The sequence below is a fragment of the Thermobia domestica genome, chromosome 1, assembly GCF_964235325.1.
Source record: "Thermobia domestica chromosome 1, izTheDome1.hap1.1, whole genome shotgun sequence".
NCBI lineage: Eukaryota > Metazoa > Arthropoda > Insecta > Zygentoma > Lepismatidae > Thermobia > Thermobia domestica.
In genome coordinates, this window is record NC_137454.1 from 252778096 (window position 1) to 252787940 (window position 9845).

The window sequence follows — 9845 nt, forward strand, 5'->3', positions numbered from 1 at the left end:
AAAATGAAAGTTCACGAGCTTCCTACTTTTGTTGACAGTTGTGATGATGATTTCGACGACGTTGAGACTAACACTTAGTGTGGTTTATTCCATGATATTAGTTCTACCTTTATTTTAAAAGTTTATTAATCTCTAATACTTCTTTCCGTTTTCTTTCTAACGTTTTAGATAGGAGCAAATGTGTTTGTTGTGTCAAAGTAAAGAAAAAAAAAATATTGCAAAATTAGTAAATGAAACACGAACAAATAAAATGTTACAAATAATTTCCTTTTGTGTCTCCAGGTTTCAAATTAAAGGATGTCAAAAGACCATCCTAATGCACAATTGTATAATTAAGAGGATTGGAAAATGATTTTTCACTACGTTACTCGTAAAATATTGGAATAGTACCTAGGTATTTGGCAGAAACATTAGCAATACCACAAAGTATTATTCAGATTACATTAAGGTCGCGTAATCTCACCCGGGACCGCTTTCAAAAGCCCAAACCTTTAGAGAAGGATTTTCATATATATTTACCGATTTCCCCCAAATTTCCCTTTTCCCATACGTCACAGTGGCATGGACAGTATTGTATTTGAGAAATTGTATCATTTTAAAGACAATGGAGTACTAACCATGCAATTCGTTGGAATATTACCGGTAATTTATCCAGAAATTTTAGATTGCAATTTTCCCTATTATTGTAAACATTCTACTTTCAAACAGGATTAGGAAATAATTTTCCCTCGTATCAGTATATAGGATATCACAATGTTATTTGGCAAAGAGATTACCATAACCCCTATGTATAATTTTAGGGTACATTAAGGTCGCGTACTCTCATCTGGGGCTGCTCCAGGGAGGCTCACACTTCCAGAAAGGATATTTTTTTTAAAGAAAAATTCCCGATTTTCTGCAAATTTCCCTTTCTTGTAAGTCATATGAACATGCACAATATTACATTTAAATGGCTGTTTTATTCTGAAGAGAATGACGTATTAACCATGACATCCGGATGAATATTGTTGAAGCAGTAGCTACTTGAAATAGATATTCTGAAAAATGGCCCTATTTTCCAAGATGGCGGCCATTTTCCAATATAGCTGCCAAAATCTTTGGGCCCTACCTCTAGATTTCTTCTGCCAGGTGTAAACAAGTATTCCTGAAAGTTTCACTTTTTTTTTTTTTTTTTTTTTTTCAGAAGTGCACAATTCTTACAGACTTGAGCACGATCTCCGTACACTTTGTCCCTATTTCTGAAAGCAACCCAAAATACTTCAGAAACATACGGAGCTACATAACCTACAGGATATTATTCATTTAAGTGGAACACTTTCACAAAGGAAGAAACAATTGTAATTAATGAGGAATCAATTATCAAAATTTCTCAAATATTTTATACATAAGAATTTTAGTATTACGATAAAAAGGCATTGTGTCCATCTTAAACACAAACTAAATACAACTTTCTTACAAGGCTGTGTATAATCTTTATTATAAATTAGTTAGAAATGTTACAGTTTCGAAAGTATATCACTTCCTTCTCCAACTGAAATCATAAATAATATTACATTATTTTTATCTCTACCAATCAGGAATCACTTTTCTTTAAAATTCAAATATATGTCCATTGTCGTGGCATTTAAATTCTTAACAGACATAATACATTGTTAACAATTCTTTATATTTCTTTTAACATATATTAACTAAACATTTCTAATTAATTTATAAGAAAGATTATAGACAGCCTTGTAAGAAAGATGTATTTAGTTTGTGTTTAAGAATCTTAAAAATTGCATTGAAATATGATTAACTGTCTCGATAAAATCGCAACATAGGCCTATAAGCTGGTAACAAAAAGTTTCGAGTGTTGTCTCTTTAAAAGGAAGCAGGGACGGCGCTAAGGGTGGGCGGGGGTGGGCAACCGCCCACCCGATAGATGGCCTCGCCCACCCATCCGCCCACCCCAACAGAACAGGGGTGTCATTAAGGGGGGACAGGAGATGGCAATTGCCCCCCGCAAGATTTTGAGGAATACATATACTTTATCGATTGTCTACTAATATACTAGTGCAAACTGTGAAAGTCTTATGTTGTTGGTGTTCTTGCCCCCTCAAGCGAAGTCTGAAATGACACCCCTGCAACAGAAGGAGAATAATAAAGGTGACCAGTGCCAGATTTAGGTTTGATGGGGCCCTAAGCTATTGAAGATAATGGGGCCAATTTATTTCTAGCATTCTTTTTCAGCGACAAAATTTCGCCTTTTCTGTTTGAATATATGCTATATGGTAATTTATGGACCTAATACATATCTATTAAGTAAATACGTTTTCGTGTATATTTCGTTAACTTAACTTACTGTTTTGAATACATTACAGAAAAACTGTAAAATTTGTAAAATTAGCGGTAGTTTAATTACAGAGAAATTTACAGAGAAATCGGCGCCCTTGCTTTGTGTTGGCGCGATAGCTTCTTATAAGAGGGTTCCAACTTGCAATTGTTTACAGCAATGTACCACATGTCTTACCCGTGTGGCATTAAACAGATTTGTAAAAACCCTTATTATAGCATTGTTGAGTTGATCTCTGGTTGCGTTTAGAAGTCTTGGTGGTCGGTGCTTGTTCAGCTAATATGTCGAAAAAATTTAGCGATTTCTTCTCAGGCTCGGTGTCTTTCTCGTGTTCAAAGAAGCGCGATTTTCAATCCGTTGATGTTAGTGATAATCCTTCTTCTTCACTGGGGAAAAAGACAAAAAATACCAATACATGTGACAACCAGGATTCGCAATTTGAAGTGTTCGATTTCGAGGAAAGTGAAAATGAACTAGATGTTGGAGAGAGCGAAGACGACAGCATTGCTTCTGAAGTTACTCATTTATATTTTTTGTCTCTTGCTTTCTTGTAATAAATACTTCAAAGATAAAAATGTTTGCAGCAGCCTATTTTATTCTTGTTTTACTTTACCTACTTATTGTGTATTTTATGTTATTAATGAAAAGTAGAGTATTATCTGTTAGTCTGCGTTGTTTGAACCTTCTTTTATTTCTATGCATTCATGTGCATTCTTGGAGGAAGAGGAGTTAAAGCAGTCTTGAACTTCTTCGACTACTCAGAACACACCGTTATTATTACTTAAAAAGCTGAAAGTAGAGGTAGTGTGTGTGCCACGCGGAATTCGGTAGGTCGAGCATATTGCCACGAACTCCCGCAGCCGATCCTAAGTCCTGCATTTCTTCAGTCTTACCAGGTGAATGTTGGAATGGCACCTTCTATAAGGCCAACACAGCTGTTTTCCACATCCTTGTTTCTCCCCTATTTCGGTCTGAGCCTTAGCTAACTAAAGAGTATAAAAATTGAAATTTAATTATTGTCAAAAAATGTCTACATTGCCCAGTTCTCATTTTCGTTGTCCGCCCACCCAGCAACTAGGTCCGCCTCTTTCCGCCCACCCCATCAAGCGTTCCTGGCGCCCTCCCTGAAAGGAAGTACTTTATTTACCTACGTTTACATAGTATCACCTTTAAAATAATCACCTTATACAACAATACAGCGCTCCCAGCGTTTCTGCCACTGCTGGAATGTTCTGGGAGTCTTCCTTTCGAAGTGTGTTAATCACATATTGCAATTCGCGCTGGATCTCCGCAGTGGTGTTCAAATGACAATCTTTGGCCTGGATCTTCAACTTCGGGAAGATGATGAAATCCCCAGAAGCCAAATCTGGCGAGTACCGTAGGTGCGGAAGTGCGATCATTATGTTTCTGGTGAGGAGAACCCACGTATGAGGAGAATACGGTGACAGGGTACACTGTCATCGTGAATCAGCCAGTTTTTTGAGAGCCACAGATTCAGTAGCTTTCGCCGAATGTCCTCCCTTAGACGCCTAAATAACTGGCAGTAGAACTTGCTATTGATAATCTGGCCCCTGGAGCAGTGGCGGCCGGTGGATTGTGGTTTCGGGTGTTGCAATACGAACGATAAGAGACAGAAGATATAAAGTGGACTCATTGACTAATCAGCATAATGCAAATGCAAATGCTATGTGACATGTGAAATTAAATAAAATTCTGTTTTTTAAAAAATAAAAAAATGCAGAACATTTTACCCGATTAATCACCTTAATTAATTAGTAAGTTAATTCTTCTCTCTTTGATTGGAGCACATCTATGTAATACATGCTGGTTGAACTCTAGTATTCTTATTGTCAGGTCTTTTTCGATGGAAAGCATAACCAATGGTGATAACCTTTCTTGGGACATTCAATTCCTTAAAAGTGTCCATTCTTTTTCATGTAGAAAAATACTTTTCGTCCTTTTCTGACGCCATAGGTACAGTTAATATTAATTTCAGAAGCTTTGTAGATTCACTAAATTTTTTTTTTCTAGATTATTGCGAACGATTCATTCTAGCAAACTCAGTCCCTGACAATGATCCGAATCCCTCTTCAGCGTTGACTGAAGAGAGGTCGTAACAGAGATTAGTGTTATAAAAAAAATGTCTATTGAACACACTTTATTCACAGTTTATCCAGGAAAATTTAAAATAAATTCAGGAAATGTATCTAGTGCAAACAACATTACTGCCATAAAACATACTGTACATTTAAACTCGAGTTTTTTCGAACACTCTCCTGAATTGTCCTTTGCTTGTTTTGTCTAAGCCTTAATTGCAAGTTTTTCCTCAGTTGAAAGCTGGTTAATGTTTTTTGTAAGTTATTTACAGAAGTCATGGTATACAATTCATTCAGAATTTGTAGGTTATTTACAGAATTAAAGCACACACAATAAAATTAAACCTAACAATTAAAAACCAAAACAGCTGATACAAAAGAGGTACTGGTATATGAATTCCGAATGTCACATATTCATACATCAACACACACACATGTGTGTGTAAAAGAAAAAAAACTGCATTCCAAATCATCCGTCTTGGTTGTTACGCAATGCACGATGAACACAATATACTTCCACATGAAGCGAAACAATGCTTATCAATGTCATATGTTCTGGAAAGGAAACCTCGAAACCCACCAGATGTAGGATCAGCATGTACACCTAACAGAATGTAAAAGTCGAAGAACATCAAAACGAACAGCACTACCAGTGCTATACCCAGAAATGTGTGTTGGGAGGGGTTTGATACGTCTATGCAATATGTACCTTTCTTATTATGCATCCGAAAAGACGATAAGTAATAACTGTCACCTATATTCTTAGCAAAAAAAAAAAAAAAAAAAAAAAAAAAAAAAAAAAAAAAAGATAGAACGATTGATTTTAAGAAAAGAGACTACATGATGAGGCGTAAAATAAAATATTTAGCCTACATCAATCGTTTCTCTGTTAAACAAGTATAGTTCGTTAGGAAAGTCTACAAATGTTAGTCAAGTTTCAAAATTTTTGGGAGGTCCAGACCCGGTGAATCAACCTCATGGTTACGTCCCTGAGCATTGCTAACTAGTCCCAAATTCAATGTGGCGTTCCCCATCATACAGTTTTATGTGGAAATTATCAAGAGTATAAAGTACACTTATTTTATAAATGAAATATGTATATACTAAAATACTAGGCTACCCACAGAGGGAGGGGGGGCGATTCTACTTACTGACTTATTAATATTTGAATCACAAATTACTGGGGAAGAAGCCTTCATTATCAATATAAGCTAAGAATTAACTTGTAAATGCAGGTCTACTTTCATTTGTTTTCTGCTCTACTAGATATTTTCTTTCTTATTTTGTAATTCTGCTATCACGTTTTTTAATCGTTATTGTATTGATTTGCTTCAGTATGGTCCCGTAATTTAAAAATATGAATGCATAAAAATAAATTCCATTTGTTAATTGCTAGTGAAATAAAATTCAGAAATCTTATTTAGCGCGGAAAACCTTCTCGTTCACTGGAAACCGTGCTGTGTTGCAGAAGCACTGCAACGACCAGCCCCTTTAACTTCTGAGATAGGGGAAAGGAGACTTAACATTTGCTGCAATTGCCGCGCTGAAGGAATCTGATCTTTGTATGCTCGCTGCAACACAATATAAAATAGAGACTCTGTAACGGATTATTTTTCGCTTTTTAAAACGGATTAATGGAACGGGCAGTTACAGAAGTAAAAAGTATGTTATTTAAAGTGTATATATGGGAGTATTAAAAAGTATTTTTCTGTTCTTTACCACTATTTATAATAATATTTTTTCTTGAAATACTTTGGTCGTTACGCAACGCAGCAACATTAGTATTAGCCGCCACTGCCCTGGAGACGAATTCGTGATGCACAATGCTGCGAAGGTTGAAAAAGATTATAAGCATGCTTGGTCGAGCTGTGGTCCTACTTCGCCTTTATCTGGCGTGGAGATAATGGGCTCTTCCACTGTGAAGATTGTTGCTTTGTCTCAGGATCGTACCCGCACACTTAAATTTCGTCACTAGTAATTTAACATAAAGAGTCATCTGCTTCACACTGACGGAATTCTTGGTAGACTTGATGCGGTGTTCTTTCTGCTTCTCAGTCAGCAGCCTGGGGACTAGTGCTCTCAAACGGGTCGGGTCAGCTCGGGCCGGGTTGTCGGGTCGGGTCACTCGGGTCAGCCCGGGTCAGGTCATTCGGGTCAGCTCGGGTCGGGTCATTCGAGTCCGTTTGGGTCGGGTTGGGCCAGCTCAGGTCGGGTTGTCGGGTCGGGTTATTCGGGTTGGGTCAATCGGGTCGGGTTATTCGGGTTGGGTCAATCGGGTCAGCTCGGGTCGGGTCGGTCTTCAACCCGACCCTATCCGAACCGTTGAAAGCACTATTGGGGACGAACTTGGCAGCAACACGGCGCATGATCAAGTCACATATGAGGATTTCCTGCACTGTTCCTGACATCCCAAAAATGACAATAATGTTGTGAATTATTCTCTGACGATCCTCATGTACAATTTACCGAATGATTTAAACGTTTTCGAGTGTTCTGATTGTTGAAGATTGTCCTGATTGCGCGTCATCTTCCAGTGATATTCTCCTGCTCTTAAAGCGCGCGTACAAATCAAAATATCTCGAACGACTCACTGCAGCATCTTCATAAACTTGACGAATCGTGTACAGTGTCTCTGTGGCTGATTTGCCCAGTTTCACAAGAATTTCACGTCCGCTCGTTGCTTTAACGTGCTGTCCATGATGAAATCACAAATTTGGTAACTCACGTTGTCAGAATAGCAACCACTGCACAGGTCCTGATGTACACAGGGCGACGTCTCTTCGCTCACTGACTTACAAAGATCGGTGTTCCTTGTCCCTGTACGTGCAGTCTTGGGCTGCCATCTGTTGGCGTATTACAGAACTAGTCTCTAAACTTGTTGATACCACCTCGTACATACATACAGCTAAAAGTGATAACCTTTTTAAAGCGGTCAATTTCAATTCTTTCTTTCATTGTAATATTTGTAAGTCAACTTGAAACAATCTTTGGAAGTTCTAAATGTAGCTCATGTCTTTGGAACCCATGGAAACAAATTATTTTTGTACTGGCGGAAACGCGCTATGCTTGATTCATTCATTGGAATAAGTCCGAAGTTTTAAAGAAAGCACGCGCTTTCATAGAAATCGGAGAATGTTTACCAAAATTGTCTTAAAATGTCTTTTTAAAAATTGTAGGGGAGGTAAATTCTTATCCTCTCGTTCTTGACATATTTTAATAAGAAATAGGGATGGTTGGAATGTTTTTTCTGTAAAGTTTCTTTCCAACAAAAAGCCTTTCTTTTTCATGTTTTTTTCAAATGTCTGTTTTTGTTCTGGTAACTATTATTTATTGCAGAACTTGAGTCGATGCCCTCGTAACTTCAAATCGTTTGTTTCTTTGTACACTCCGCATCAAAAAACTTGCGACAGCTAACGCCCTGCAGTTAGGCCACCCAATATACACCTTCGTATCCCATAATCGTGTCAGGTAAAAGACCCTCTCTCTCCTCCTTTCTTCTCTCCTATACTAAAATTAGCTAACAACATGAGTGCAATTCTTATTTTAAACTACACATGTATTAGTTTCGATAAAATGAAATAACAAAACGGAGACGAAACAAGATTCCTAAGTTGATGTAGGGAGAAACTGAAACACACACAATGAAAAATTGAAACCAATGGATGTCTACCACACAGAGATTCAGAAATGAGGCAGAGAGAGAGAAGAGGAGAGAAGAAGAAGAAAAAGAAAAGGGAGAACAGATAAAACAGTGGAATTCAAACGTAGTAAGAAAAGAACCTAAACATTATAAAGTTCCGTTTCCAGAAAGCCAACAATAATAAAGAAATAACGTTTGTTTTTACATATTTTTTCAGAACTATTCGAATATATAGAAGATGCTTTAAACATTCATTATGTCACTTTCATAATGGATAGTATACTCAATTTCAAGTAGAACCGTAGATCTCCGAGAAACATTCGGGATAATGTCAAAAGATTAACACACATGCTTTGTTTCCGCGTGGTTCGATTGCAAATTCGATAGTGTTCATTGGACATACTGTTCCAAAATACATTCTAATAAACCCAGGAGATGGCATTGGTCATATCCTCTATTTTAGACTACTAATACAAACTGAACAAAACAGAAAAAAACGAAACGAAACGAAAAGAAAAGAAAAGAGAAAGAAAGAAAGAGAAAATAGAAGACAGCTCTATTTTACTATTAAATTTCTATCAGAAATACCCTATATTGAAAGTTCAAACTGTATCGTAACGAAAAGTTACAAATGTTGGAAAGGAAAAGTTTATATTCCTCATAAATGTAGCATGTTTCAAATTTCAACGTGAAAAACACATTGAATTATAGGGTGGAAACAAATTTTGTGTCGAATTAGTATAAATAAAATTTTGTTTTCAAATAATCAAAGAGTTACCATTTTCTAGTCTTTTCCGAAGATTTACCTGTTCCGAACATACAGCATTGATTTCATCTCTTCCGGATATAACGTAATTTGCACAGATAGAATGAACACGCTAAGAGCTCAAACGGATCATCGTGTCAGTCGGATGATGTTGGTTAGGTTATAGACCACCACTGGGTCGAGGATTCAAATCCGTAGTGACCCGGTAATTCGACTGAGACTCGGTAACCCAGAGGATAGAAAAGAGATTTTACTTATTCCCTTGCGTTTAAACAGTATTTCTGTCAGAGATGACCAGGACTGGAGATGTTATCCCCAGAGCACGAAAATCACGACGCCGAAGTTAACAGTTAATAAGATTCTCCAGACCAGGTATATCGGGCTCTTGCTCCGTTTTAACTTTGGAACATGAAGTGCGTGTGTGAGAAAGAGGAGGAGAAGTGAAAGATGCAAAGACAGGATAGGGAAACGTCAAGAAAGAGAGAGAGGGGGACGAATATAAATATGAAATATACTTATCATTACAGTGTATGATATAGAACTCACACACTGTTTATTTGAATTATCGTCAGTGATGCCTTGTAAGTTCTCCATCAGAAGATACATCTCTGCAGCCATTATTTTATGCGAAAAAATCATACTACCCGATGGGGAATCAAACCATGATTTTCCACTTGGAAGTCTAGCACTTTACCACTACACCACCGATTGCTTTATCCAAACTTTGTTTAACAAATGGTGTAGTGTTTGTTTCTTAGAACGATAACACAAAAAGTGTATACAGCAGATCAATGATGTCTTTGGAATGTTCTGGTAATTCCCTTGCCCTCTCCCAACCAGCATTCGTAAATCGTCTCTATCATGATATAGGTGTTTGCTTCCACATTTTTATTCATTGCTTGTCCAGCCTGATAAGTTGATTCTTCACAATCACTTTGTAAAATAATTGAATTTGGCGTGAACAGGATTTGAACCTACAATTGATAGCTATATTATTCATAAGGCCATTAC